General features: G+C 40.4%; 1 protein-coding gene across 1 annotated transcript in view; it reads left to right on the top strand.

Annotated features, from left to right (window-relative positions):
* Window positions 1-26,594, top strand: part of LOC129028679 (golgin subfamily A member 6-like protein 26) — a 112,268-nt gene that overhangs the window by 30,994 nt on the left and 54,680 nt on the right. The window contains exons 6-7 of the mRNA XM_063653218.1: window positions 14,199-15,905; window positions 16,269-26,474. The gene's annotated coding sequence lies outside the window, so the exon portion shown is untranslated. The remainder of the gene's footprint in view (window positions 1-14,198; window positions 15,906-16,268; window positions 26,475-26,594) is intronic.

The following is a 26,594-nucleotide window of genomic DNA, read 5'->3' as shown; positions in this document are numbered from 1 at the left end:
TGAGCAAACTATCCCAAGGGCAGGAAAACAAACACCACATGGTCTCACTCATAGGTGGGAATTGAACAATGAGAACACTTGGACACAGGGTGGGGAACATCACAGGGTGGGGACTGTCGTGGAGTGGGGGGAGACAGGAGGGATAGCATTAGGAGATATACCTAATGTAAATGATGAGTTAACGGGTGCAGCACACCAACATGGCACATGTATACATATGTAACAAACCTGCACGTTGTTCACATGTACCCTAGAACTTAAAGTATAATAAAAAAAAAAAGAGAGAGATTGGACTCAATTTCAAATACTGCATGAATTAGGGGGAATTTATAGCCAAGGAGCAGGGTGTGGGTCAGTAGGTGAAAAGTAATTAAGAGGAAACATCATAGTGAAGAGAGAATGCTGGCTAAACCGACTTAGCAGAATTTTTGCTGAAGACAGGGCAGGGCGAACAGACATCACCTTGGAGATGGTGGAGGATAAGGAACCAAATTAGACATGGAGGGTGACTAGATAGCAAGGGTGAGAGGTTCTGGTAAACTGACTTAGCAGGATTCCTGCTACAATTGGACAGTACAGAGGTAAACATGGAAGTCCAAAACTCAGGCCTAGTTGAAAAAGTTCAGGGGAGCCAGAGTAGAGTTCAGTCAAGGAAAGGATCTTTGTTCCTTGTGTCTGTCTTTTGTCCTCATCCCCACTTTTAACTGTGACATCATATTATTTCCTAATTAGCCCTTATCACAGTCGGTAAGCATTGCGTTTGTTTGTTTGTTTGTTTATCATATATCTCTTTCAAGTAAGATTTTAACTCCCCAAGGGCAGAAAAATAATCTATTTTGGTCACTGATACATCCCCATTGCCCAGCACCAAATCTATGGAAAGTAGGCACTCGGATTCATTTGTTAAATGAATTAATAAATAAAACCACAGATCAATTTTTTATTTGGTCTTTGCATTTTGGGTCTTCTTTGCATCTTGCATTAAAATGAATCTCCTTGAGCAGATAGACTCAATTGACTTCTTACTCAAATACTCTAGACAAGAGATAATGAAAACTTGTTCCACGGTAGGGACAGTGGGACTGGATAAGAGAAGAATATGTAAGAGGTAATTAAGAATGAGGGACAAAAAATTTTGAGAAACTATTGGCTGAGAGCTGGAGGGAGAGGAAGGATAAAATGATGAACCTCAGTTGTCTGCCTTGGACTACAGGGTGGGAAATGATCCATTGATTAAAATTATGAACAACATGACAAAAGTCATGGTGGTAGTGTGTGGTCGCATAAGACAATTAGTTCTATTTTAAAATTACAAGATTGATTTTGAGAAGTTTCTGGAATTATAAGTGTTCTTTGCTAACAGTGTTGAAACTCTCCAATGTGCCTAAAAAAGTAAAGTATTCAAAGCGAAAGCAGGATTTTTACTTCTGGAAAGATAAAGTCATGTGATTAAAAAAAAAAAAGAGGAGGGAATAAAAGTGGAAGAAGAGAGAATGGCAAATATGGAAAAATAACTCATTTATTTCTTAGGGTAAAAGTTATTCCTAGGCACCATTTTGAATTAGCTGACATTCGAAACTGTTCCACTTTATTTTTCACATTTTTATTTTATGTTTGTTACCTCTCATCCTGAATAACCCATTTCATCATGCTACAGTAAGTTCCCACACACATACTCCTCACCCTAGCAATTTATCAGAACATCCTGGTTCTCAGGCATTCTGGGCTTCATCTCTTATTTCATTCTCTGTTTTATATATACAACCAAATATCTCATTGTCTTAGTGTATCTAACTTCTCTCAATTTGTTAACAGTGTAGCAGTCATGTTTATAATTCACCCTAAAATATGTATAAACAACTTCTACAGGCACTGATAATAACAACAACAACAATAATAATAGTACCTAGTTTAAGTAGAGTGATGTCACTGGGTAAAGTCCCTTGGCGGTCTGCCAGAGACTTCACTGGGCAGGTAACTTTGTAAATTTGCTACAGACCAAAGTCACCTTGGTAGCAAAGTGAATATCTTATATTTGGGCTCTCACAATTCAGATCATTAGATTGAGACATGTCAAAATACCAATGACATAAAAGAGTAATGCAAGTATGAATGTTTGTGTTTGGGTAGTCAGCCTATCTTCTTTCTACCTGTACTTAGTACTACACTGAAAGCTAAACTGTAATTAGAAGATAGTTTGGAGGCTAAGGAATCAGAATAAAGGGAGATTTTCAACTTAATTGAATGGTAAATGACATTGGGTTATGGAAGCTCAATACATCATTTCCCAATATATCTTTTGTCTCAGATTTCTGATTGTTACAGTGTCAGAAAAATCTATGCATAAAAATTGAAAAAAATTGGCCACAATGGGAAAGCATTTCCAAGCAGAGGAGCTGCAATGAGGATGAGTAATTCTGCCTGAGGGCTACTTCCCACTCCACCACATCCCCATTGGTCTGTTCCCCATGCTTGCCCTTTTTGAGGCCTTATAGGCATTCACCTCTTCTTTCCATTTAGACTAATTGACAGCTGCCATCATTTGTGGTAGTCTCCTTCTGCTGTGTGTCCTTAAAGTTTTCTATTAATACTTAGAATTAACCTCTCATCTTTATCTCTAAAGAGAACATACGGGTTGATTGTTGTTTTTGTAAGATTTATTGGCAATGAATTCATATCCCTTTAATATTTTTGTTTCCCCTGCAGAAAGATGAGCAGTCAAATCTGAAAATTGTTTATTTGATTGAAATAGCATTGTAAAATTTATACTCTTTGAGTTAACATGTGCACTTTTTAACAATTCTTTTCAAATTATGAGAGAAGATAGTGTTTTTTTAATCTTAAAAAATGACTTTACATAAACAATAAGAAAGACTCCTGGCCATAATCTTGGTGATGTGTGAGGATACTGCTGTTTCTACATAAATACATCTATTAAAATACATCTTTAGTATAACTATGAAAAAGAAACTTAGTGCCAAGGCCAGGAACAAACAAGCAAAGATAATAAAGTTGGTGGAAAGGCAACTTAAGAAAACAGCATATGCAAAGGTATGGGAGCAAAACAGAGCAGAGCATTTTCAATAGCCAAAGGGAACTGAGTGTGAGGGTGAAGAAAGGGTGTGCACAGGAGGCAGAGACACAGGTAGAGGTGGGTTCAGTGGAGAGAATCTCTTCATCATTTAAGGCAAGGAAGAGCCACTGAAATGTTTCCCAAATGAAAGAAAAACCTCACTCCCTTTCTCCCATCTTCCTCCCTTCTTTTTGTCCTTCCTCCTTCTTTGCCTTCCTCCCTTCCTTCCCTCTTGTTCTCTTTCTTCATTCTTCCCTATCTCTTTCCCACCATTCTTCCTTTTATTCATCAGGCTGCATTTTTTTTTTTTTTTTTTTTTTTTTACCATTTCCCTCGCTCTCCGTTTTCTCTTCTGTTTCCGTCTTTCTCTCTCATTGTCTCATTGAATAAACTGAATAAGATACTTTTTTAAAAAATGGCAAAGAAGCATAATAGAAAATATATTTTTATGTATAACTGGAGATACTTCCTCCTCATCTTTCTTTGGCTTCCCAATGACTAGTCTCTGTAGAGAATGTTGAAGTTATCTAATGTGCATCTTACTGGCTCCTGATCATCACACTGCACAAATTACAGGAAGAGATACACCTTATGGGAGTTACCAGGAAGATATTTGATAACTCATTTGTTCAGAAATAAAGAAATATAATAATTTATGAATCGAATTTGACAATTGCCACAAATAACAATGGACGCAATAGTGGAGTAAAACCTCTCCCCCTACATCCCCATCAAAATTGGAAGATTAGCAATAACATTGGTCAGTAGAAAGAAATAGAAACAGGCTGACTCATCATTATGACTGGCATTTTAAAGAATATAGAAAGAGTATATCTATTGTGCTTCTGTTTTGGTAACCCTCTTTGAAAAAAATATTAAAATGCTTTGATATGATAATAATAGCATTTTATAGCCATACTAATATGAGGTTAACATAGAAAGAAATTAAATATTTAAATCATGATAAATTATAAAGTCTTAATTTAAAATTTCACATCAGAGAAATTAAGGTTTTCTTTTCTTCTCTACCCTTATCTATGCCTGTTTTCTACCAAAGATAGTGGGCATTTTATAACATATTTAACAGAGGAAAGTAGATAGATGCTCTTTTAGAATAATAACATTCAGAAAGGAGGCTGGAGAGAGGATAGCTTTCTACAATATGAACATTTTGACTTGTTTTTACATGCTACACCCTGAGATTAGATCAAACGGAGTCCTTCCTCTCTCCTCTTGCAGAGAATCTACAGAGAACTTTTGCAGAATAACTAATAGACAGAGAGGGAGTGATGATTCCTGTTGGAAGTTAGGCAAAAGAGAAAGAGAGACTTAAGACAAAATAAAAATTTTTAAAAAAAGGGCTGAAGAAATTGTAGGATGGGAATAAAGAGAAGGAGAGAGATCAGATACAGGATAAACAATTTTGGTAGATTTTGGGTTGGCAAGTGGTCCTGTTATCTCATGCCCCAGGCACTTTTCTCTACATGGGCATCCTGAAGACAAAGGGGTAAACACTGGTAGAGAGAGCCAAATCAGGTCAGGGTGGATAGTGATGACCTTATGTTTGTCTTCAGCCATTCTCTGAGCAGTCTAACAAGGATTACATCTCAGCTGCTTGAGTGCAGACAGCATTGTGTTGATTATAAAATCAAAATGGGAGGAAGAAGAAAGGTCTGTTTAGAATAGTGTGTTTATTGTAACTCACCCCAACCTCTTGGATATGTTAAGCTGCTATTAATACTTGCCAGCTGCAGGGTAACAATTCTTACTATACTTGCCTTTCTGGTGCATACCATCACCAACAAGCTGGAATATTCTGACTCACTTCTGCTAGAAGGCCCTGGAAACTAATCTTAACTTAGCACCAACTTCGGCTTTTTTCCAAAACATAAAGAACACAAGCAGGGCTTAAAAGAAAAGTCTCAAGCTAAGTGTAATTTGTTCTCCCTCAAATGAATCAGAAGGCTAGAAGCCTTTATGGTGTGCTATATGAATAGTTACGTTAAAGGTCAAGCACATTGGGGACCACGATGAAGGATTCTAATAGAATTTACCTGAGACTTAAAGTTCTGTGCATCCTTGAAGCACAAAAGAAAGAAAACAGAAAAGGAGGAAAATTAGAATGTGTGTAGATTGTCTTGCTGTGAACAATGTAGTTAGCAGCAGTTCACTAGGCTCAAGTTCTAAGTATTTCAAGATGATTAACTGGATTTCAAAATTGTATTTATGTTATAAATATTATGTGTATGCCTATTCAATTATATCAGATTATTATGTCATAAATATGATTTTATGTTTGCCTATTCAAGTATATCAGATTATTCTTGGGTATTAGCCATGAAATTAGAGTGACTGTTAATACAGATATAAATTTAATGACAAAATTATATTCAGAGGGATCATGGGTGAACTTGAGAGAAGACTCTTTAAGGTGCTGAGCTTCTTGAGAAAGCTATTTAAAAATGGTTCCTTGAAATTTGTAAATTATTCTACATGTCTGTAAAACATAAGGTACATATTGTATCTTGACAAAGATTAAGCAATTGTTGAGGAGAAATCTCTACTTTCATCAACTGTTTTTGTCTGATTAACCTCAAAGAACTGATACGGTTTGGCTTTGTGTCCCCACCCAAATCTCATGTCAAATTGCAATCCTCAATGTTGGAGGAGGGGCCTGGTGGGAAGTGATTGGATCATGGGGGTGGACCTCCTCCTTGCTGTTCTCCGATAGAGAGTGAATTCTCTTGAATTCTGGTTGTTTAAAAGTGTGTAGCACTTTGCTTTCTCTCTCCTGCTCTTTCTGCCATGATTGCAACTTTTCTGAAGCCTCCCAAGGCTCCCAGTCTGCTCCCAAGAAGCAGACTGAAGCCATGCTTCTTGTACAGTCTGCAGAACTGTGAGTCAATTAAACTTCTTTTCTTTATAAATTACACAGTCCCAGGTAGTTCTTTATAGCAATGTGAGAACAGACTAATACAGAAGTGAAGACACTTTGATGTGCAACAGGAATTGTAGTCATGTCTTCAAGTCCTGAACTCAGATTGTGCAGCCTGTTGCTGAAAGATCAATGCCAGGGCTTCCACTAAGGAAGGATGATTCAGATAGTCTGAACACTATGGAGAGTAGGGGTCCAGTTCTTAACCCTGTTTTCTAGTGCTTTAATTTTTATGTTCTCTGTGGATAAGCTGATGACAACCATTGGTCACTGTGGCTCAGGGCACAGCTCACAGTTCTAGATTTTTCTTATAAGTTCTGCCTATCTGCTTGGAAAAAAATTCACAGTTCTGGATTTTTCTTCTCATAGGTTTTGCCAATTTTCTTATGTAATTTGACCCATATGATTTTGTATTGATTTACCACTGAATCATTTTGTGGTATTTATGGTTAATTTTTGCTGAAAAGTCACTTAATTGATATCCATTCAACTTTTTAATTTTTGACAATGTGTTCTGTCCAATTTTGGTTGCTTGTTTTACTTGAAAATCACATTTGGTGTTTTAACATTGTGGCTTTCTGTTCCCCGTTAATTTGGACGTCTGGACTAATTTCCATGTTCTTATTACTAGTTCTATATTTTTGCCCACAACTGGCATTCAAAATACCCACTTCAATAAGAGAAAAATGCATTTTAGCCTCTTTTTAAAGAAATAATCGCATCTTTTGGCATATGGTCTGAAAAATCTCTCAGTACTATACCTTGAACATTCTTGTTACATGATTAACCATTGCTCTCTCTTCTTCCCATCTTCTCATTCAGCAGAAGAACTAGCATTTGTATTCATAACTACATTATGAGAATTGTGTCGCTGAATTGAATGGATAATTGATGTGGTACAAATATCCTTATCTTCTTGCTTATGCTCCCCTCTACTCCCTAGTGAGCATTTAGAAACATGCTTTTTAAAGACAGAGAAGGGGGCTCATGAATGTGTTCAAGCTTCCCTCCAGCTCTGATTCTGTTTTAATTTTACAATGCATAGCTTCAACAAAAATTCTAGTCTAAAAATCTTGCCTTCTGAATTTTTCATGATATTTATATAAATGGCAAAATGAAATGATAACAGCAACTATAGACATTTTTCTATAATAACTTCTAATTGCTCTTTGGACCTTCAGTTACTTAATAAAGTGAATCAAATCAAGCTAGTTAATATTAAGATTGAGTTTTACCTGGTTTTATTACTCTGAGGAAAATTCTTGGAAGAAAAACACAGAAATTTAATACACATTTTACATCATAGAGACAAAAATTCCACTTGCCCATCAGCTATCTAGTATTATGTAGAAAATAAGGCCACTGTTTCCTTAGAGCTACAGTTTTCAGCTGACTAAGGCCTTAGACCAGTTAACATTTCACAAATTCAAACTGCTAAGTACCTCATGGAATCAACATGAAATGAACTCATAATGCAACTCCTCAAAATAGGAAACATTATGAGGTTTGAATGCCTGCTGCCCTCTGTCATGTGAAAGCACATTTAACTCACTAAGTAACCACTGAAATGAAGCCCCAGAAAGTGCAAACATTATGATTTACTGCTTTTTCACCATGTAAAATGAACATCCACTTCTCTTACCTTCTGCTTTTTAACACGATGTCAGCACTTGAATGCATTATAAATTCAGGATCCAGGAGAGGTTTCTAATTCTTCAGTTCTGTTTGTTAAGAACTTTGGAACAGAATATCTTCTTGCTCTAACTCTTTATAATCAATAGGAGCCGTGTTAGAAACTCAAGCTTCTGTAAGTGTATATTGTTCCTCATTAGTCTCAACTTGAAGACAGTATCTCACTCTTTTCAAGAGAGTTCTCAATGTCCTTTCCAGCGAATTTAGATTAATCAGGCCTTAATCTTGAATGAGGGGCAGGCCAGGAAAATCTAGATTCTTGTTCTGCTGTAGTTAAGAGCCACGGCAGATCACTTCTGATGCCTAAGAGCAATTATTTTAATGCCTGACCCTTGGACTCCACAATTAAATGACTTTTTTAAAAAAGAAAAATAAAATAACTTGCAAGTTATTTTAATCATTAGTTAAAATATCTTTTTTTACTTTATTTCCGAAAATTTTATCCCTCTTCAAATTTTTGAGACTTTTTTTGTTCGGATTTTAGCTCTTTTACTTTCTTAGAATTCTAAAGTTACAGAAGTGTTAACAAAAAGCTAGTGATTGTAGATATAATGAGAATGTAAAGAATTAACTTACTCGGTCAGTACTTTTATTTTGCAAATGGTGGCCTAACACCAATGGAAAACAGGCATATAAATAGGTGCTCAACATCATTGATCATCAGAGAAATGCAAATGAAAAATACAATGAGATATCATTTCATAAAGTTAAATGGCTTATATCTAAAAGGCAGACAATAACAAATGCTAGTGAAGATGTAGAGAAAAGGCAACCCTTGAACATTGTTGGTGGGAATGTAAATTAGTACAACCACTATGGATAACAGTTTGGAGTTTCCTCAAAAACTCAAAATTGTGCTATAATATGATCCAGCAATCCCACTGTGGGGCATATACCCAAAAGAAAATAAATGAGTATATCAAAGCAATATCTGAACTCTTATGTTTGTTGCAGCACTGTTTACAATAGCTAAGATTTGGAAGCAACCTAAGCATCCATCAACAAATGATGGATAAAGAAAATGTGGTGTATATTCACTATGGAGTACTATTCAGCCATAAAAAAGAATGAGATCTAGTCATTTGCAGCAACATGGATAGAACTGGAGGTCATTATGTTAAGTGAAATAAGCCAGGCACAGAAAGACAAACATTGCCTCTTTTTACTTACTTTTAGTATCTAAAAATCAAACAATTGAACTTAAGAATATAGAGAGTAGAAGAATGGTTGCCAATAGCTGGGAAAGGTAGTAGGGAGCCAGCGGGGAGGAGGGGATGGTTAATAGGTACCAAAAATAGTAAGAAAGAAAAAGACCTACTATTTGATAGCACAATGGGGTGACTATAGTCAGTGATAATTTAATTACACATTTTATAATAACATAAATAGTGTAATTGGATTGTTTGTAATTCAAAGGATAAACGTTTAAGGGGATGGATACCCCATTCTCCATGATGTACTTTTTTTTGCATTTCATGTCTGTATCAAAACATCTCATGTACCCCATAAATATATACACCTGCTACGTACCCACAAAAAATTTAAAAATCAAAAAATATATAACAGGTGACTCCACGGATGGTGGTAAGGAGAAAAAGTTGTACAAATGTGCAAATGAAAGCAGAATTGAATGATTTTCTCCCTTTGTTAAATACCTTGGGTGAGAAAAGTCCTTTTTATACTGTCGAAAATAGAATCTAGCAACTCAGACATAAGAGCAAGTCTTTACGGTTGAGAAATCTGAAAGGTGAAGAAAGAATAGCCAATTCAAAAAGCAGCAAGTCCTATGCATGTATCTGAAAACACACTCAAGTACATATACCATCTCCAAAACATAGACATTTCTACCTACCAGGTTATACTCCATTCTCTTCTCATGGCCTAAATTTGCTTTTGAAATTATACTCTTCTTTCTCTTAACCCAAAATGATTGTACTTTCCTTTCTCTTACCTAAAAATACTACAAATAAATATTATATATGCAAACTCAACAACACAGGAGGAGTGGAAATTTAAAAACATGAAAATCTTTCTTCATCTGTGGTATAGTAGTTCTTCTCTTTCTCTTTCTCCCCCTCCAGCTATATCATACATCATCGTCAGTATGTTGATGTGACCATCTTCTGGGTATGTATCTATCCTCCATTCATTCACACATCCACACCTTCCCATTAACCTCTTATCTATCCACTTAGTGGATATCCTTTTCTTCCTCCCTCCAAATGAAATTACATTATACACTGCATGCTATAATCTCTCCATCAGCTTGGTTAGAAGGAATCTCATTGTTTTTCACAATAACTCATTCCCAAATATTTCAGAAAATCCCTGAAATCGTAGTCAGATTTTTTCTGAACTGTCCTTTGGCCCCACCAGTTTGTGAGCTCCATGTAAAAGTCTTCCCAGTGTGCCCTCTGCTGATAGCTTTGAGACACGCAGCATCCAAGTGTCAGATACTCAGTTCTCTCCAATTCCTTGTGTTCTCCAGGAATCCTCAAGAATGGGAGCAGGGATGTGGGGGACTCTTTGATATAATTAGACTTTCTTGATGCTTAGTAGCACCTCTGCTCAGACTGTGTGGAATCTCACTATCCCCACCTACCTGTTCTTTTCTATTTTCCATCACTCTGTCTTATGTTCTGTCCATACCACCAGACTCCTCTTCACTCCCAATTTCCTATACACAGCCCACTTCCTATACACTTCTCTTAATCACCTTCTAATTTTCTGGAATTATTTACACTGTCACAATGTTATTCTCATATCCACACATAGGTGTTGCCAAATTCTCAACCCCCATTGCTTTTAGGGGGCATGAATTATCTGCTCTTTTTGTTGCTTCTGTCTCAAGAACCTTGTTCTTTCATGTCTCTCAATGTACAATTTTCTCCTCTTCAGGAAGGGATGGAGTGCAGTGGACAAAGTATTCACTGTAGAGAAACAAGAAAACTCTCAAACTCCAGAAGTTATTACAGAAATTGGTCCTCTCTAACAGAATTCCTACTCATGTTAAGTTGTTCTCTGACAGCAGACATTCTGACTTCCATTTATTTCACGACCTTCTTCTCTATCTCGGCTAATCATGTAGATTTATTTATGTCTGAGTGTCAGTTACAGCCTCAAATTTATCAGCAAATCATCTTGACTCTTCTTTTGGAATATATTCATAATAGAGCTGTGTCTTACCATCCCTATTTAATACTCTTCTTGAATCAATAAACAAAATTAAAAAACCTTTAGCTATACTAAGAAAAAACATCCTAAAGAGTATCTGAAAACCTACCTCTCATCACTCAAACGGAGTAGGCAAGAGCCAGAAAATGAGCTTAAAAGCATTTTAGAGATGTAGGAAGTGAGGTTGTAGGGTGGGCGGGGCCAGATCTGGTAGGGCCTTGGAGGCCACCATAAGGGGTTGAGGCTTAAGTGTGAGCTTGATGGGGAGCTTTGGGGACAGCAAGGTCCACATCCATCTGAGGAGCTCACTGAACCAGCTGTGTGGGGAATGGCCGATGGCAGGGGAGGGGCTGGGTGAGGATGGAGGCAAGGAGGGTGGAGGGGCCTCTGTGGTGCCCACATGCAGCAGAGCCTTGGCTTGGCTGGGACTGGCAGTGCCAATGGAGTAGCATCAGCCCGTGAATCCTTGGGACCTAGCTGAAGTGAGAGCAGCTAAGCTTAACCGAGGGCAAGTGTCAAGGCCGTAACAGCAGGTAGAGCTGTGGGCTCAGTCACTACAGCCTGTCTCAAAGGGAAGCAACCCCTGCTGATGGGGCTTCTGCTGCCTCAGATGCTGCACTTGCTCTGACTTCAAAACTGGCCTCTGTGTGTTCTAATACGTGTGTGCATTGGGCTGTTTTCACAGACTCAATAGTGACTCACACAAGATAGAAATAGACTTCTCACATCACAAATCTGGTGTGCTAGTCTAGAATGGGTGTAGTGGCTCCTTGGTGGATGGGGCCTCAGCTCCTTCTGCACCTGTTCCCACCTTCTCTAGGGTGCTCTGCTGCCTTGGTCCTCATGGACTGAGCTGGTTTTTCACCTCCTGCTCACTCGGGTCAACCAGAAGGCTTAAAGGGGAAGGAGAGCCACACCCTTCCCCCCGAGGGCACTGTTTGGAAGTTCTCCACACATCCCGTTGAGCAGAGTGTGGTTGCCTGGCCACGCATAGCTGCAAGGGAGGCTGGGAGCTGTGGCCTTTATCCTGCTGGCTGTGTGCTCAGTTACAGGTCACAGGGAGAATGGGTTTAAGGCACAAGGAGCAGTGTCTGTGACAGCGTGTAAGCCAGGCTGGGGTAAGCCAGGTTGGCGTAAGCCGGGCTGGGTAAGCCGGGCTGGGGTAAGCTGGGCTGGGGTAAGCAGGGTTGGGGTAAGCCAGGCTGGAGCTGACTATAGCCTAGAAGGCATTGAGTTCAGGGGTCAGGGCACCTGGGTCTGAGGCGAGCTTTCCCATGATCCAGCTATGGTGCCTTGGGAGAGTTTCTTGTCTTTTCTGAGCCTTAGTTTCTCACCTGTGAATGGGTCTGTCCACACCTATCTCAAGAGAATTATAGTGGAGAATAAATGGGATCATGTATAGGACAGAATCTCATGTAGCAGCTGGCACATAGTAGGTGCTCATCTACATTTCGATTTTCTGTTTCTCCCCAGGGTTGTTTTAAATCTCTCCGTGTGGACACTGGTTCTGGGCCACACTGCACAGGCTTGAATCCCCTTCCAACACCTAGCGACTATACAACTTTGGGCAATGACCCTAACCAGTTTCAAACTTGGCTTCAGCCTCTATAAAATGGGAATAATAATAGCTTCTACTTTGTAGGATCATCGTGAGCATTGAATGAGATGAGGAGATCAATGTGCTGGGTAGGTGCTTGGCATTTAGTGAGCTCTTGTTAAATGATAACTTCTATTTTTATAATGTTTAAAAAGTTGCAAAATGAAAAAAACAGCATTTCACAAATATATTAATCTAAAGGCAAAGAGCAGATTATTTATTTTATCATAATGGGATTAAATAGCTCCTCAGCAGGCAGGAATACAGTAGGAATTCCTCTGACACATCTCAGTTCTCTCATAAAAATGTGAGGCAGTGTGGACCAAGCTTCCCTTCCTGTCATTGTGAGAACATGGGAAAACAGGCGTGTTGCCCTGCTTTAACCTGTAATGAGTTAGGAAGTCCTGCCCTGCCTCCCCTCCCCACCATTTCTGCAGTGTCAGTGTGAGCTTGATGAAAGGGTGTCAGGCCCTCTCTGATGCAGAGAGACAGTTCAGGCAGACTTAAAATTAACACTGACAAGATCCATCACGAGTGCGGGGCAGCCATGCTGCACTCATGGGTTCACTGGGTACAGTGGTTAATTAGCTTTGCTTGCAAAGTTACCTGCCTTATTCCTGCAATCAACTTATTTGTGGTTATAATTTGGATTTTTTAAAAAATTGGCTGGGCGCGGTGGCTCATGCCTGTAATTCCAGCACTTTGGGAGGCCAAGGTTGGAGGATTGCTTGAGCCCAGGAATTTGAGACCAACGTGGGAAGCATAGGAAGACCCTATGTCTTCAAAAAATGTAAAAAGTAGCTAGGTGTGGTGGTGCATGCCTGTAGTCCTAGCTACTTGGGAGGCTGAGGTGGGAAGATCGCTTGAGCCCAAGAGGTTGAGGCTGCAGTGAGCCATGATGGTGCCACTGCACTCTAGCCTGGCTGGCAGAGTGAGACCCTGTCTCAAAAAAAAAAAAAAAATCAACCAATGAATGCTTTTATTTATTGATTTATTTATAGACAGGCTCTCACTCCGGTGGCTGCTCTGGGCGGTAGTGTTAGCTTGTAGAATTTGGAGCGGGGTTCCCCTCATGGCTCTTCAACTTACTTATTCTATGACCTTGGGCAAGTTACTTAGCCTCTCCGGCCTCAGGGCCCTCATCTGTGAAACAGGGATAATACTAGCACCTGCCTCAGAGGATTGTTATGAGGATCAGATGGGTTATCTAGAAATCACCTAGGTAGTACTTGGCACAGCAAGTCCTCTTTAGTTTTAGCTGCTATTATTATTGTTACTACTACTGAAACTGTAAAGTACTCCTGAGAAAATTTCTATTAGCATAACTACTGTTTTTATAAAAATTGCGATTAGATGGTTCATGTGTTTTTTGGTTTTTAAATGCTCATGAGTCAAAACTATAAAGCATTTTTTGTAACAGCTTTATGGAAATAAATTCACACACCATTCAATTCACCCATTTGAAGTGTACAATTCAGCGTGCATGTGTTTTGATGGGGAGCAAATGGCGGTTCTGGAATTCCTCCCCCAGCCTCCTCCTGGCCTTCGGAGCACTTCCAACCTTGGTTCTGGGTGAGGTAAGGATGTCCCAGGTGGCAGAGCAAAGGAGGCTCCTGTCTATTTCATCTTCTGTTTGGGACAGGGAGTTTCTAGAAGGCCCCGGCTTGGGATGAGGTGCTTCTCCAAGATTGTCACGGTGACCCCTGTTGCTTTGTTTGCCTCCCTAGAGCAACTGAAGGAGCGCTTGGCCAACGAGCTTTCGGGACTGCCCAAGGTGCGCCTGATCCACGCCAAGAGAGAGGGCCTGGTGCGAGCCCCGCTGCTGGGGGCGTCTGCGGCGAGGGGCGATGTCCTGACCTTCCTGGACTGTCACTGTGAGTGCCACGAGGGGTGGCTGGAGCCGCTGCTGCAGAGGTGCGTGAGCCGCCCACCACGGGAGGGACAGCACGTTACCTGGTGTAGGTAACATGAGGAACAGACTCATCCCGTCGCTTGAGAGTTAACGGGTTGCCTGGGCTCAGCTACTCCTCTGTCACTGGGCAGGAGAGCAGTCCCTGCTTCGTTAGGCTGTTGAGGCCATGAAATGATTTAGTGCATGGCAAGTGCTTGGGAGTGCCAGCTGGAGGAGGCCCCGTGTCACTGTTTGCTTTTATTATTTCTTCTTTTTTATTTTTGTTTTTTGAGACAGAGTTTCACTCTTGTTGCCCAGGCTGGAGTGCAATGGTGTGATCTTGGCTCACCGCAACCTCTGCCTCCCGGATTCAAGTGATTCTCCTGCCTCAGCCTCCAGAGTAGCTGGGATTACACGCATGCACCACCACACCTGGCTAATTTTGTGTTTTTAGTAGAGATGGGGTTTCACCACTTTGGTCAAGCTGGTCTCAAACTCCTGACCTCAGGCATGAGCCACCAAACCCAGCCTTATTATTCCTTCTTATCCGAGCTTGTTGCAGAAAACCGAGGAAGTATCATCAACCAAGAACACTTAAAAAAATCCTCAATCAAGTAGAATGGCACTCCTGGAGAATACACATTTCGATGTATTTCTTTCAAGCAGGGCTGACTTATCCCTTACACCCAGGGGGAACAATGCCTAGGGCCCATGAAACTGGAAGGAACCCACATGAATGTCATGAATTTCTTTTAAAATCAGAAGGGAAAAATGAATATCATAATAATGGGTATGTAATAATGAATCTAGCATGGATTGTATTTGTCTTTATACCAGTATAGTCATAAAATATGTTTTTTAATCTGTCTGCTTGTTATAGAGGAAGGGCCCCTGAAAGTCATAATGTGGCCCTGTTCTCAAGGCCACTGTCCTTGCTGTTCCACGGCATCTCACTCTCACCCTCCTACCGTCCCCCCTCAAGAAGCCACCATCTACTGGGGCCCAATTTTTGTTCCCTTCTCTCTTTCCTCCCCATGCTCTGCCTCATCTCTCTGCCCTTTCTGTTTCTGTGTCATGGAAGTCAGGAGCTGGGCCGGCCAACCAGGAGCTCCCCAGGTGGGAGAGGAAGGAAGGGATCTTTGCTTGGCTTCCCCTCTGTGGAGCAGGCAAAGGGCTGGAGGGGCAGGGTCTCTGCAGCTGGGAAACTGCTTCCCCGCAGACACCAACACTGTGGTTGTTAGGGTTGTCTGGAAGAGCTGGGGACCCACTTGCCTTCCTTCCTGGGTGTGACCCAGCTACCTCCTGCCCTGCCACTTCCTACTGTCCTGGCTCCTTGTCAGCTGCAAGTTCTATAGCTGTCTCTTTCTCCTCCTCAGCTCTGATGAGCTTTCCTAGCAGCAGATTCGAGGCACCTCTGGCCTGTGATGGAGCTGGAGACTATTTAGAACACAGTTATGGCCGAGTGCTCCCTCTGGAACCCGGACCAGTGGGCACCCCCTCCTTCGTTCTGCCACTGCACTCATAGATGGCCACCTCTACGCAGGTATGAAATCATGGGGAAAGGACATTTCTTTCTCTTCAGCTGATGGATTAATGCTTTTAGAATTTCTCTTCATCCCACCCTTTGGACACGGGCCAGCCCCCTCTTTGCTGCAGGCCTGTAGATGAGGGGATTTTCCACCTCAGTTGTCTATTAGAAATACCTGGGGAACTTTAAAAAATATATATTCTAATTTTTAATTTTTGTGGGTAAATAGTAGGTGTATATATTCATGGAGTACATAAGATATTTTGATACAGGCATGCAATGCATAATAATCACACTAGAGTAAATGGGATATCCCTCAAGCATTGATGTTTGTGTTACTAATAATCCACTCATACTCTTTTTTTTTTTTTTTTTTAGACAGAGTCTCACTCTGTTACCCAGACTGGAGGGCAGTGGTGTGATCTTGGCTCACTGCAACCCCCGCCTCCCAAGTTCAAGCGGTTCTCCTGCCTCAGCTTCCTGAGTAGCTGGGACTACCAGTGCGTGCCACCATGCCCAGCTAATTTTTGTATTTTTAGTAGGGACAGGGTTTCACCGTGTTGGCCAGGCTGGTCTTGAACTCCTAACCTCAGTGATCCATCCACCTCAGCCTCCCAAAGTGCTGGGATTACAGGCGTGAGCCACCGCACCTGGTCCAGTCATACTCTTAGTAATTTTTTTTAATCGATCTATCTATCTATCTATCTATCTATCTCTATTTATCTGAGACAGAGTCTCGCTCTGTTGCCCAGGCTAGAGTACAGTAGAGTAATCTTGGCTCACTGCAGCCTCTGCTGCCCAGGTTCAAGTGATTCTCCTGGCTCAGCCTCCCGAGTAGCTGGGATTACAGGCATGCGCTACCATGCCAGGCTAATTTTTGCATTTTTAGTAGAGATGGGGTTTCACCATGTTGGCCAGGCTGGTCTCAAACTCCTGACCTCAAGTGATTTGCCCGTCTCAGCCTTCCAAAGTGCTGGGATTACAGGCATGAACCACCATGCCCAGCCAGTTATTTTTAAATGTACAGTTAATTTTTTTTTTTTTTTACTATAGTCACTCTGTAGTGCTAGCAACTAGTACGTCTTATTCATTCTTTCTATTTTTTTTGTACCCATTAACCATCCAACCAACTACCCTTCCCAGCCTCTGGTAACCATCCTTCTGCTCTCTGTCTCCGTGAGTTCAATTGGTTTAAGTTTTAGCGCCCACAAATAAGTGAAAACATGCAAAGTTTGTCTTTCTGTGCCTTGCTTATTTCACCTAACAATGACCTCCAGTTCCATCCATGTTGTTGCAAATGACAGCATCTCATTCTTTTTACCGGATGAATAGTACTCTATTGTGAGTATATGTACCACACATCATTTATCCAGTCATCTGTTAATGGACACTTAGGTTGCTTCCCAATCTTGGTTATTGTGAATGGTGCTGCAACGAACATGACAGAGCAGATATATTTTTGGTAATTGGATATGTACTTAGGAGTAGAATTGCAGGATCATATGGTAGCTCTATTTTTAGTTTTTTGAGGAACCTCCAAACTGTTCTCCATAGAGGTTGTACTAATTTACATTCCCACCAACGGTGTATGAGGGTTCAACCTGGGGAGCTTTTTAAACACACCAATGCCTGGTCTCATTTGGATCTGACTTTTGGGGCTGGGGCCTCGACTTCTGCTCCCCAGGGAACTTTGGTGTGCACCAGCATTGGGACACATCAGACTGTGGACTCTCCTTAAGGTGGCCCCAGACAGGAGTGGTAACCCTTTCCATCCAGGGGCTTTTGGAAATGTGGGAAGGTATTCTTGGTTGTCATGTCAACCAGGTAGGGCTCCTGGCATTTTGTGTATCAGGGAGGCCCAGTATCCTGCAGATCAGCCCTGTGCAGTGGAGAATGGTTCTGGCCCAGATGCCAATAGCATCCCTATGGGTCCTGCACATTCTCCAGCCAGGACTGGGAGTCCTGTACTCCAATGCTGGTACAGCATTCTCCTAGTTTTCCCCTTCTTGTAAAAATTAGGCTGTCTGTGGTTCCAGCGAGCTTGATCACAGGCCATCAGTTCCTGGGGGAGATGGCCTTTGACAGGGGCCAGGTGGAACTTGCCCAGCAGGTCTGATGTTGGCCATTTCAACCTTTTAAATAATGCCATCAATTTCTTTAAATAAGCGGATGTTGGTGGATACCTAGTATGCAACTTCCTCAATTTGGGGAACTCACAGATCTGAGACTCTGTCTCACGCAACCTGTCCAGAACAGTGCAATTTCCCTGAGTGGTATTTCTAATATCCCCTCTGACTTTCTGGTGTCATTCTAAGGACAGTGAAAGCACAAGTCTGGCTGATCTCTGTTGCATTGTCCTGTGTTGTGGGACTCTTAGGATTTTTAGGTCTCAAATTCCAGACAACATCCCCCAAAATGTACTCAAGGAAATCTGGTGTTCACACATGGTCTAGTCTCAGTCCATCTTTCCTAGTGTGGTGTCAAATGCAAAGAAACAAGGCCTGGAAGAATGCTGAGGGATGGCCAGATTTGTAATAATGTTGTGGAGAGAACAGTTGAAACCAACACACAGGCTGATACCTGCAAAAGGAAATTATAGCATTTTTCACTATGTGTAATATTTCACAATAACAAAAGTTAAAAGAAAAAAATAGCAATAGTTTCAGGTTGTCTGCCAGCCATCTTAAAAACATTTTCCCAGGAAATCCTGACATTTAACCCTCCTAATGGATATTATAATTCCAGTGTTACCACTGAGGCAATAGGCTCTGAAGTTAGGTGACTTGGCTAATGTCACACAGCAAATAAATAGCAGGATTAGAATTTATATTCTAATTCCAAAGCTGACCCTTTGGTCTGGGTGCACCTTTGTTCGTAGGAGATAAATATTTCTTGATGTTAAGATGTTTCATTATGATTAAACCTCTCGCACTTCTGAGAGATTGAAATCATAGAGCGTTTGGTCAGAATGTCCATGGATAGAATCAGAGCATATTAAAGTCATGGGACTTTTTGTTTGAAAGCCCTCCCTGGCCCCCAGATCTCCCCCATGGTGGTCACCTGCCAGGGCTCTGACATGGCTACAGACACCTGGAATAAGAGAAGCAGGCCTTTCTCAGGTGTTCCTCCCTTTTATTGGAAGGAAGACAAGAATTCACCCTTGAATTTCCCAATTGTCTTCCTGCTGCCCGTCTGCATAGAAGAGATGGATGGATGTCTTGGGTGCTTTCAGGATCCATGAAGAGGAGTAGGCAGTGGTGTGCCCGGTGATTGACATGATCGACTGGAACACCTTCGAATACCTGGGGAACTCCGGGGAGCCCCAGATCGGTGGTTTCGACTGGAGGCTGGTGTTCACGTGGCACACGGTTCCCGAGAGGGAGAGGATATGGATGCGATTCCCCGTTGATGTCATTGGGTCAGGAGCTGACTTCTGGGTGACTTGTTTTTTAAGCATGCCTCGTTGCATCTGGCCGACCTGTCAGCGGAGGCCCTCGGGAGGAATGGTTAGCTGTCAGCTTAACTACCTCCCCTCTTCCCACTTTTTTGTCCAGAGTATTTGCTTATTTTTATTAAACATGTCTGCTACACATGTCAATTTTATATCGGTATATTTTATTTATTTAATTTTTAAATTGTGGTAAAATATGCATCACAGAGAATTTACCATTGTAACCATTTTGAAGTATGTGATATTAGGCTGAGCCTGGTGGCTCACGCCTGTAATCCCAGCACTTTGGGAAGCCAAGGGAGGAGGATTGCCTGGGCAACATAGCAAGAACCTATCTCTACAAAAAAATAAAAATCAGCTGAGCGTGGTAGTGTGCATCTGTAGGCCTAGCTAGCTGGGAGGCTGAGACAGGAGGATTGCTTGAGTCAAGGAGTTCAAGGCTTTAGTGAGCTATGATCACGCAATTGCACTGCAGCTGGGGCGACAGAGCGAGACCCTGTCTCTATAAAAAATAAATAAATAAAATAAAGCATGCAATTTTAGCAGCATCAAGCACATTCACAGTATTGTGCAAACATGATCTTTACCTATTTCCAGGGCTTTTTCATCATCCCACACGGAAAACATCCCCACTAAGCAATAACTTCCCGTTCTCCCCTTCCCGGCCCCTGGGAACCTCTGTTCTTTCAGGCGCCCCATGTAAGTGGAATCGTACAATATTTGTCCTTTTGTACTTGGTTCTTTCACTTATCATCATGTTTTCAAGTTTCCTAGAGAACATCATTCCTTGTGATGGCTGAGTAATATTCCTTTGTACATATATGCTACATTTTGTTTATACATCCTTCTGTTGGTGGACACTTGGGTTGTCCTTTGGTTATTGTCAAATAATGCTGCTATGAACATCGGTGTACTTTTATCTGCTTGAGTCCCTGTTTTCCATTCTTTCGGGTATACACCTAGGAGTGGATTGCATTCTTGAGGAAACATCATTAGGCCCCTTTGACCCGGGATGTGGGTGGATCCATGGCAGGTGGAGGAGCCTGCTCTGGCCAGTGGGTGAGTCAATGTCTGAGTAGAGTGGGCCCAAGGGAGGCTTAGCAGCTCTCATTCTGGAGGTGTTGAAGTGATAGCCTGGCTTCTTCCCCCCTTCCAAGTTCAGAAGCAAGTGGGAGACAGATGTGGGAGTTGGGCAGAAGGAGGTCAGGACTTCAGCCTCACCACTGGTGTGTTGAACCAGAAGTAGGCTCTTAGTTCTGCATTCACATTTGGCATTTGGGCTTCTGAATCCTTTCACCAGAGTCCTGACCTTAAGATGACCCGCTGCTGGCTGGAGTGGAGCACGCAAGGAGAGTGTCCAGAGATAAGGCTGGAGAGATGAGTGGGGCCAAGGGAAGGGATTTGGACTTGACCCTGAGCAGGTAGAAGCCACTGAAGGGATCCGAGCAGGAAGTGACCTGAGTATGTGCCACGTGCCAAGTGGTGAGGGTCCTGGAGGGACTGTTGTGGGCAGGGATACCATTAGGAGGCTCTGCAGTCCTCCAGGTCAGAAACAATGGTTCAGGAGATGGTGGGCACTGTGGATTCCAGAGATGGTAAGATGGAAGAACTGGAAGAAATTGAGTGGGAAGTGGGGAAGGAAGGAATTGAGAATGGCACCCAGGCTTCTATAGGAGCCCTTAGTGAGAACATCTTGCTCAATCCCTCACTGAACAGGTTTGGAAACTGAGACACAGAGTAGGAGGCTCTAATCCAGGCTACTTAGGCAGCCTGTAATGAATTCATGGGGGGCCATGAATTCTGATTGTCCCCTTACCCCACATGCTCAGGGCACCTATCCTACCCATCCCATAATATCCCTGTGCCTCAGTTATCTCATCTGTATAATAAGTACCGGCATATCCACCCTGCCTATTTCCTAGATTTTTAGGATAAACACACATGAACGTGCTTTGTAGTCTAGAACCTTCCCTTCCACTGGGAACGTTGCTGTTGTCTTCTCAGTTGGCCCCACGCTTGGAGTCCAGGGCAGGCCCCGATGCTGCAGAATGTTAACATTTTTAGTGGTTCTGCTCTCAATGTTCTCTTTCCCTGTTTCTTTTTTTTTTCAAGTTGGGGTCTCGCTCTGTCACCCAGGCTGGAGTGCAGTGGCATGATCTTGGCTCACTGCAACCTCTGCCTCCTGGATTCAAGTGATTCTCCTGCCTCAGCCTCCTGAGTAGCTGGGATTACAGGAGCGGGCCACCACACCCGGCTAATTTTTGCATTTTTTTTAGTAGAGACAGGTTTTCGCCATATTGGCCAGGCTGGTCTTGAACTCCTGACCTCAGGAGATCCACCCGCCTCGGCCTCCCAAAGTGCTGGGATTACAGGCGTGAGCCACTGCACCCGGCGCCCTTTGCCCATTTATTAATGGGATTATTGGTTTGTTTTTGACCACTGATTTGTTTGAGTTCCTTGTATTTTATGGATATTAATCTCCTGCCAAATGAGTAGTTTACAAATATTTTCTCCCATTCAAAAGGGTGCCTTGTCACTCTGTTGATTATTTCATTTGCTTTGCAGAAGCATTTGTTTTTAATATAGTACTATTTGCCTATTTTTGTAGCCTGTGATTTTGAGGTCTTAGTCATAAAGCTTTTGCCTAGACTAATGTCCTGAACAATTTTCCTTATGTTTTCTTCTAATATTTTTAGTAGTTTTGGGCCTATATTCATCTTGAACTGGTTTTTCTATATGGTGAGAGATAGAGGTCCACTTTCATTCTTCTTCTGGTTATCCAGTTTTCCCAGCACCATTTATTGAAGAAGGTATCCTTTCCCCAGTGTTTATTCTTTACCGCTTTGCCAAAGATCAGTTGGCTGTAAATATATGGATTTATTTCTAGATTCTCTATTGTGTTCCATTGGTGTATGTGTCTGTTTTTATACCAATACCATGTTTTCTTATTCCCCGTGGCTTTGTAATATATTTTGAAGTCAGATAGTGCAATGCCTCCAGCTTTGCTGTTTTTGCTCAGTATTCCTTTGGTTAGCCAGGCTCTTTCTTGGTTACATGCAAATTTTAGAATTTTTTTTTTCATTTCTGTAAAAAAAAAAAAATTGGTGTTTTGATAGGGATTGCGTTGAATCTGTAGATTGCTTTTTGCAGTATGTCCATTTTAATGATATTAAATTGAAGAGGACACAAACAAGTAGAAAGGCATACCATGCTCCTGGATCAAAAGAATTAATTATTCTTAGTTTAGACATGCAGCTACCTTATGCTAAGGACACAATGGACTTAACTGCCATTACAACAAACCGCAAATCTAGGATACCAGGGTCTTTAAGACCAAAATAATGCTATTCCTTATTATACTCAAAGGAGTGTGAGAGGGAAAACGTGTTGTGTTCTTTATCTCTCACAGTGACTATGGGAAGTCAGTGGGAGTTGTTTCATGTGGATAATTCAAGAAATAAAGGTTCCAGTGGCTATGTACTTATAAATGGGATTCTGTGATAACACCTAATATTTTATGTAGTTAAAACCATTTTTTTCTTGGAGAATGGATATTAAAAGTGGAAGAAGGGGTGACTTTTTACTGTTTGTCTTATATTTGTTTACAGTATGGATTTGATGCCATAAGCTTGTGTTATTTTTTATGTTTATTAATATTGGTATAATAATTTATCATTTCCAGTATTTTCAACAATTCTGAATATCTTATATAACATGTTTTTATATTGGATCATAAGGCTCTTCAATAACTATATGCACTTTTGTTTATCAATCATTAGCACTTAATTTAAGTACTTGTGTATACAAAAATAACAGAAAAATAAAATTGAAAAAAGGAAGGAGGGGACATAGGAAGGGAGGGTTTCTAACCAAATGGCTTTGGAAAGAATAAATCAGTCAGTCCCAAAGTAGTTTCATATAAATATGTACTTTTCAAACACCATGCCTAAAGCACAATGATTGAGATTACATTAATAAAATGTTGATTTAAAAGTCCTAACAGTTATTTGCATGAAGAAAAGCATTCAAGATGATATATAGTATTTTATGAATTCTGTTGTTGTTTTGTTAATTTCTACAATCCTCAAAACTTATGATTTCTGATTCACTGGTTATATTTCTTAATTTACCTTACCAGCATTACATATTACACATTGCAGAGATTAGCAGTGTATTCATTTATAAGAAAATGTTTTCTCGAATGAGAAAAATAGTTATTTTAGCATATTCTAGAAAGTTTAGGGAAACATGTAAATGTTCATCTACCTCTTAATCATAAGCTGCTAAAATTTTGGAGAAAAATCTATTTTGGGTAAAAAAAAAAATCACTTGTTATTACCATCATAATGTAGTTGATAATATTTTATCCATATAGCATACATCTTCTACATTAAAATTATATTATGCCAACATAAACTATACAAATAATATCATATAAAACTTAAGTGTAATATATATGATATTGTTACAAAATTCTTAAAATCGAGTGTGTTCATTTTTTAATGCAGCCATAAAGAATGGCCACAAATATGGTGTCTTAGCACAACACAAATTTATTACCTTAGAGTTCTGTGGATCAGAAGCCCAACATAGATTTAAGGTGTCAGTAGGGTGCATTTCATTCTGAAGATTCTTGGAAAGGAGAATTTGGTCCCTGCCTCTTCCAGCTTCTAGAGTCCACATAGTTTCCTTGGCTCTTGGCCCCTTCCTCCATTTCAAAAATCTGTCGCTTTGAGCCAAGTCCTTCTCATACTGCCATATCTCTGGTCCTCTCTTCCACCTTTATGTGCTCTTGTGATTACGTTGGACTGAATATAATCATGCTAAGGTCAGCTGATTAGCAACTTTAATTTCATCTACATATCCTTATTTCCTCTTCGCCATTTAATGTAACATATTAGTAGGTTTCAAGCATTAGAATATGGAAATCTTTGAGGGGCCATTACTCTGCCTATGACACCAAGATATATGGGTGTGCAGTTGAAAATATTAACTGCAAAAAGTAATTATTTCATATTAAATTGTTGTATAAGGTCTTTTTCAAAATGTAGCCTGTCTTAAAAATGAGACTATAAGTAATGCATTTGAGTAAATATGCAAATTATATATATTTCATAAACTGAATAAAAACTAAAATGCACAAAAGCACATTACTAAAAGTTTTCTCTATCTTCTCTTATTATTATTCTAGCTATTATATTTGAAATTAAGAATTTAATTTGGTTTATAAATTTATATACTATATTATTGAGTAAGGAATGTAACCATGTCATTTGTAGATGCAACTTTAATCATTATGTTATACAATTATTTAGTTTTTAAGAAACTTAGATTAAAAATACATATTATTTAGTAAGTATTGTATCACTTTAAAGAGTTTTTCATAAAATGTTAAAAAGAAAAGTAGTCATAAAACTTCAATACAGAGTAATTAAAAATCATTTAATTTACCAATAATCTCAGTATTAGCCCCAAAATACTAAACTCTCTCTCTCTCTTTCTTTTTTCTCTCTGTCACAGACACACAAACACACTCACATACACACACAGAATGTTCAAATATGTAAAGATATTAAGAATAGAGAGCCAGATTTTCTCTTAATTGAAGAAAGAATTTACAAATTTGAAGGGTAAAAACTTGTGTGGTTGGATCAGAATTAGAAATAAGAGAAATAACAAACACATATTTAATACGCAGACTTTTCATCACCTCTGTCCCTTTCTTGATGCACTGATGCTTCTTCCCCTGCATCAAGATCCTCCCTCCCTTGTCCAGATTTCCCCATAATGTGCAGACAATTGTTTACAAGAAAGCCCTTCTTGAGCTGGTTAGACTTGAACTTCCAGCCCGAGTGTCCCCTAACAGAATGTTCTCATCCTGCTCAACTTCTAACACCCCACACCAGGCTGCACACACATTTCTAGGCCCCTCTTGGACTCCGATTTCCATGTTTGAATGCCATATCGTTTCTCACCTACAACACTTTTCTACCCAGCCTGGACTCTGACAACATGCCCTCCATTTTGTTTCCCCCTTCTTTGCACAGAGACACTTTCCTAATCCACCTCATGTTGGTGTGTCCATCTCTTGTAGAAACAAGCCTCACCCTGCTTTCGCTCCGAAATGATGTCCTGGGTCACCATCCTACTCATTACTTTCTCACACTACTCAAAACACACCACTAATAATCTGTCCCCACGGCACTCTTGTCATCTCCCTCCCACTCCTCTGTCACCTCTTCTGTAACACTGTCTTCCCCGTCCTTAACATAATGCTGCTGTATTTGGCCCTACCTAGGAATAGAGTAGTTGAAGAAGAGAAAGGAATAAAAGGGAGGGAAAAGATGAAGTGGTTGTTTAAAAGAAAGATGATGAGGAAAATGAACAGCCCAATATAATCCTGAAAGTCATCAATATTAGTGTTTATTTCAGGTTAAATTTTTAAATGAAGTATCTTTATATCTTTGATGAAGAAGATACATCCAATGTACAGTATTCAGCTCAGGGTTTTGTATGGAAAAGAAATGTTTACTAATGAAGATCTAAAAAACTGTGAGCAGGAAGATCAAGTGTGAAGAAAATCATGTCATAGAAATATCTAAAGGCACAAGATGTGGCATAGACAAGTAAAGTGTTTGGAACATGAATGTATGATGATCTGAGTATTAATAGGAATGCCATATGCAAAACCGCTGTATTTATTCTGTGTGGTTTTGAAGGGATAACTGGGTAAAGCATAAACAGAAAAACCTAAACTAGCCTTTCTAAATATAAAAGCCATTAAAAAATAAGAAAGGCTTTTTTAAAAAATACGGAGGTATGAGCACACGCTTCCAACATTTTCCTCACTGGATATGCCCTCCATCATTACCTAACAAAAATATTTGATTAGCCAAAAAGTATGTGGACACGTTGGAAAAACTGGATGTATGCTGGTGATTTTAGAAGTGTCTATCTTCAAATTCAAATTATGTGAGCATTCTTTTAGATACTGTACCAATGGATCAAGATGAATAGAAATCAGCAAAGATCAAATAAAAACTTGAGTTCCTGAGACAGGTCCTCCATGGCATGAGAATTAAAAATAAGCAACATGAACAGAACTCTACCAGTAACTTCAGAGAGAGAGAATGGTAGGTCCACTGGGCACATGACTGCTCCATAATCACATCTGCTTTGTTTGGTGTGACATCAGATAGAAAGCCTGCAGCATGGTGGCCTTTACTTGTCAGGGCTTTCTCTGATGCTGACCG

Source organism: Pongo pygmaeus, chromosome 16 (assembly GCF_028885625.2).
Source record: "Pongo pygmaeus isolate AG05252 chromosome 16, NHGRI_mPonPyg2-v2.0_pri, whole genome shotgun sequence".
Taxonomy (NCBI): domain Eukaryota; kingdom Metazoa; phylum Chordata; class Mammalia; order Primates; family Hominidae; genus Pongo; species Pongo pygmaeus.
This window is presented reverse-complemented; position numbering and strand designations above follow the sequence as displayed.